The sequence below is a fragment of the Triticum dicoccoides genome, chromosome 5B, assembly GCF_002162155.2.
Source record: "Triticum dicoccoides isolate Atlit2015 ecotype Zavitan chromosome 5B, WEW_v2.0, whole genome shotgun sequence".
NCBI lineage: Eukaryota > Viridiplantae > Streptophyta > Magnoliopsida > Poales > Poaceae > Triticum > Triticum dicoccoides.
Window position 1 is genome coordinate 607,423,579 of NC_041389.1, and position 5,404 is coordinate 607,428,982.

The following is a 5,404-nucleotide window of genomic DNA, read 5'->3' on the forward strand; positions in this document are numbered from 1 at the left end:
GTCCGCCGCGCCTGCACGCCCTAGGGTTCTGGCTTCAAGGTGGGTGGCAAGCTCGACACGCCACCTCCTCCTCGACGCACCGCCTCCTCCTCGACGCACCTCCTCCTTGACGTGCCGCCTCCTCCTCGACGCGCCGCCGCCCGCCGCCTCCTCGACGCCGGCGCCCTCCTACGGCAGCCTGCCGTTATCCCACAGGTGATTCCTCACCTCTCCTCCCTTCCCCTCCTCCCCCCTAGGCTACCTCCCGCAAGTACCACAGCCCTCTTCCCCCGTGTACTAGGGTTAGCAAATTTGAGTGTCCTCTCGTGAGCCTCTTTTCAACTGTTTTTGCTGCTATTTGGTTCTGAAGATGAGTAGTAAGGATAGTAGGAAGATGATGCATAGTAGGAAGATGATGCATAGTATTGATGAATTTTTTCTTATGAAACTGAAATTATTAACTCCCTCTATCATTTGTAAGACATCCAGTAATTTTCCTAAGTAATTGAGAAGAATTTATATACCAGAACATAATAAGAACCCTAATTAGTACAGTTTCCATTAGCACACTTGTAAGATATAACTTTACAAGTATCTCTAGTCAAGTCTGATATTGCTTTTGCTTATATGCGGTAAATTTCTCAACTTGATAACTAGTAGATCAGTAGTTTATATATTGTCACATTGACTAGGTTTAATACAAAAAAAATCCAGGTTACATAAATTTGTAATTTTATATGGCAATATTACATAGTGGTGAAAGGCTCAGCTCTGTCTGACTAATGCTATGCAATGTTATAAAATGGCTAATAGCCACACATGTGAATCTGTTCTTGATACACCTTTTCCCTTTTCTTAGAATCATCATATACATCTGCATATTTTAGGTTTCCAAGGAGGTAAAGGAATTGAAGTTCAGACAGTGCAGCAGCAGGAACACCTCCAGGTGAGAAATATGTTCAGTTAGGTACAGTTAGCATCATGTAAGAAAATGGCCATAATGTGCCTTGATAATGATGTATTTTGTCATAAAAATATATAGTGGACTGCCCTGATAATGACATGGTCCTGTGTTTGCAAGCTGTCATAATCTTCAGTTTACTTGACTTTTGAGCCTGCTAGTAGTTTACTTCCATGAGTTGTTTTATTGACATGGCACATTTGCAATGGAGTTTTATATATCTTTAGCCATTGTTCATTAACAGCAAGTCAGTTTTGTTATGCTACAATGATTTTTTTATCCTGTGAACTCATTGTACTGCTACAAGAATTTGGTATCATCATGGTGTAATTTTGTTAACATTCTGGTTTTGTTAGATAGTGGCTACACTAATCTAGAGTGATACAATCTTCCTTCCCATTTGGTATCATCATGTTCAGTGTATACAGTTATAACATCATGTGGGTTTTTAAAGTCTGTTTACAGCTCATGTAGGTTTTAACATCATGTGGGTTGGTGAATGTGGATGGTTTTTTTATCCTGTGAACTTGAATGTTGCAATGCTGCTTTCTTCAGAGGCTACTATCAAAAACTTGAGCAAAGATAGGCCCTTGAGTTTGCCGGAATGTTGATTAACTTCCGTTCCGGCAAATTCAGGTACTCCATATGTCCTATTTTCAGCAAAGGTCATGCTAAAATTTTCCGTGAATTTTAGCATGACTTTGCTAAAAATAGGACATATGGGGTACTTGCGTCTAATGCATGGGCCGGGGTATCTTAGTACTAAGTTAAGTAGGATCAACTGCCCTGCCATTCTTGCTGCATTAAACCATAGGTGGCAATAGTGCCAAGTGATTAGGCCCAACTTAGAATTCTCCTTAGCATCAATAAACCCTAGATGATAAACCCAACATAGGTGGCAATAGAGCCAAGTAATTAGTGCCAAGTGATTAGGCCCAACCTAGGGTGCCTCAGCATCGATAAACCCTAAATGATGAAAACTTAACTTGGCTGCCCCGGATGCCTCGGTGTCGATGAGAACCTAAATGATGTACGCTTAGGCTTTTAGGGTGCCTCGGCGTCGACAAACCCTAAATGATGAAAGCTTAGGCTTTTAGGGTGCCTCGTGTCGACAAACCCTAAATGATGAGACCATGATCTTGTTCCTTGACAATAACCAACTTTTTGACCAAACTTTTTTCCTATTTAGAGCGAAACATGGCCCACAACAATGAGGCCGGTGGTTCGGGCGGCAAGCAATTCTGGGAGTTGTCCCAAGAGATGGAGGAACAACCTCACCGCTATGAGGACGCCACAGAAGACACCGATCCTGATTACACAACCCGTAGTGGCGTCGGGGTTGACACCACTGATGGTGCCACCGAGGATGCCACCACTGATGATGGCGGTGCACACATAGATGGCAGCCAATCGAAGAAGCAAAGGGAGGACTGGCGTCTGAATGCGCTCCACACCGTCAAGGAGGAATTCACTCAAGTGGACTCCGACGGGAATGCAACGGAGCCCAAACATATAGTCAAGGGGTACTCGGTTCAGCTCGGGTGCATTCTCCGGAGCACCGTCTCGATCAACACCGAGAATCTTAGGCATAAGGACCGAGGGAATTTGCGCAACCTCCTCTTCATGAAGCTGCATGAACGATACAAGTTCCCCGCTGAATTTGAAAACACACGCCTCTCAGGGAATAAAGTGAACAGTGCCGCCCTCACGAAGATGAGCACGGCCCTGTCTACTTGGAGAAGCGCGGTGAAGAAAATGATTGATAAAGGTGATAGTTATGAGAAGATCAAGGCGAAATATCCTTTGACGAGCGGATGAGTACACGGAGTTCAAGATCAAGTGCTCGACCAGTGCAACTTCCGAATCAAGTCAGTGGGGGAAAGAAATGCGGGAGTTGAACTTAGGGGAACACAAACTCGGTCCCGGCGGTTACCGAGTGGAGGAGCCTATATGGGACAAGGAGGACGCGGAGCATGCCAAGCAAGACCTACCGCCCCGCTTCGAGAAATACAGCGGTAACAAGCAGACCAGGAACTATGTCAGGGCCCGGTACAAGGAGGACCCGATAACAAAGGAGCTTACCATGGATCCGAAGACCAGGGCGCTTGAGCTTGTTCTGGTAAGGAATACACCCCGCGTAATTAGCTCCATATGGTTGCACTCTAACTAATCCCCAATATTTCTAAATGGTTCACGTTCCTTTCGCAGGAAACTAAAAGTAGTAGCACGGGGTCGTCTCAGAGCTCCACTTTCGACAGCCCTTTAAATAGGGCGTTGAACATAATGAAAAGCAAGGATAAGCTCACTAAGCCGACGTTAGCTGGTCGTGTGGCCGGCAAAGGCTTGTCCACAAAATGGGGGTCATATTATACCGCTGGTGTGCGGAAGGAGAAAAAGGCCAGCTCGGAAAGCCAGATGCACAAGGTTGAAGCACTCAAGGCACAAGTGGCACGGAATCCGGAGCTTGTCCAAGAGCAAGTGGAACAACAACTGGGAACGAAGCTCAATGCCATGGTGCCTACGTTGATTCATGGGCTGACGACGTGGATTGCGGGTGGCCAACAGGGGCCTCCCCCGGTTCCCAGCTTCACGGCCAGCAACTTGCACAACGCGCAGGCGGCGCCATTGGTGTCCCCGGTGGCGCCATTGGTGTCTCCGGCGGCGGCGCCGCCATTGGTGTCTCCGGCGGAGGTGGTATTCGTGTCTCTGGCGCCGGCACGGGCATTGGAGCTTAATGCACCTGGGTGTATGCCGGCCGGCACCTCGCCAGCAAGCTCCCACCATCAGTTGCATGCCCGCCGTTGGCGGTGCCTCGACATTAGCCGAGCTCGACGTCATCACGGTAACTAAGCCTCTCGGCCGATGACTTCATCTCCTTGCCTTTGACTGGGCATCCCTGACGCCCTGTACATGTTTTCGCAAGGCACCGCCAACGTTCCTTGCACTCTTCTGCACTTCGTGGGCGCCGAGTTGGTCGATGTCGCCAAGGGCAGAATCGTTCAACCGGGCAACCGCATGTTCCACGGTAATCCGATGCCACCCATACTGTATAGGGTTGAAGTGGTTCGGGTGCTTCCAGGCTGCGACGAGCTATTACCTCCGGTTCGACCCGCTGGGGCCGACGAAGAAGATGAGATGACCCTCAGCGCCTGCGTAAACTGGCCGCTGCTTTGGCCGAAGAGCCAGATTCGTTTGGGGGGGGGACACCACCCCACAGACAAGACCGCCAGTCGTGCCGGCGCCAAGCCATGGCAAGAACACCGCAACGCTAGCGGACCTGCCGGACATCCCTATGTCGGACATCCCTATGGCACAGGATCCGGACAGCCCTATGGCACAGGATCCGGACGACGACGACAACGACGACGGTACATTTACCAAAGTCGATAAGTACTTTGCCGAACATGGGAACGCTGATGAGTTCTACGGGCCTCTTTCTCAAGAACCCAACCAAGACGACCGCAATCTAGCTGGTACGGCGGAGAAATCCAATTGCAATAGGTGTCGTCTGCCGTTCAGTTCTCAGGAGACGCCTCCAGCTCCCGCCTTCACCGAGCCTCAGATAGCTGAGGTGCGAAATATTATCAGCCCCAACACGCTCAAGAAAGCAGCCTGTGAGCAGAACTCGGTCCCATTACAGGAGTTCAAGAAGAAGGGACGGAAACGAAAGACTAACAAGGGCGCCGGTGCGAGCCAGCCGGCACCGAGTTCAATCCGTGCTCAGGACGGGCCACCTAAACCTAAGGATATCTCGAGGAGGGTGCATGTGGCGGGTAGGGCGATGCTACCGCCAAATATGCTGAATGCTGCAACCGGTGCTATGCGAAGTCTGCACGACAGTGTTCTTTCTTTGGAGAAGCAGCATCTGAGAGAGAAATATGTGGCATGCCCAGTTTTCGTGGCCAAGGTGCCAGAGGGAAAGGGCTTTGCGGATGGCGACATCAGGGGTACGATCGTCCTGCGGTCTGATGACATCTTTGCTATGTTTAACCTTCATCCGCTGCACTACACCTTCGTTCGGCTATTTTCGCTGAGTATGGAGATACGGATCATTAGAGACAAGACCCCGGACATCGTGATAGTCGACCCCTTCTACATGCGTGCCAAGCACTTGAACAGCGCTGGGGACCACCAAGTTGCGAGTTCACACCTCGAAGGCGTCATTCTGGCAAACCCAGATAAGGATAACTTCCTTGTGGCTTACTTTCCCGAGTAAGTCATCCCTTAACCGCCTCGTAACATATGATTTCTTAGATTTTGATTGTTCTTTTTTTTTTCTAACATTCTGTGTTCTGTGCAGTGACACACATTGCACACTCATCCTCTTAAGCCCGAAATATTCATGGCCACGTATTTCGACCCGAACCGTAACTCCAAGATAGACTACACAAATATCAAGAAAGTTCTTGATGATGTTCTCCCCGGCTACGCCAAATCTGGAGGCACCTTCACCAGGGCAGTTCG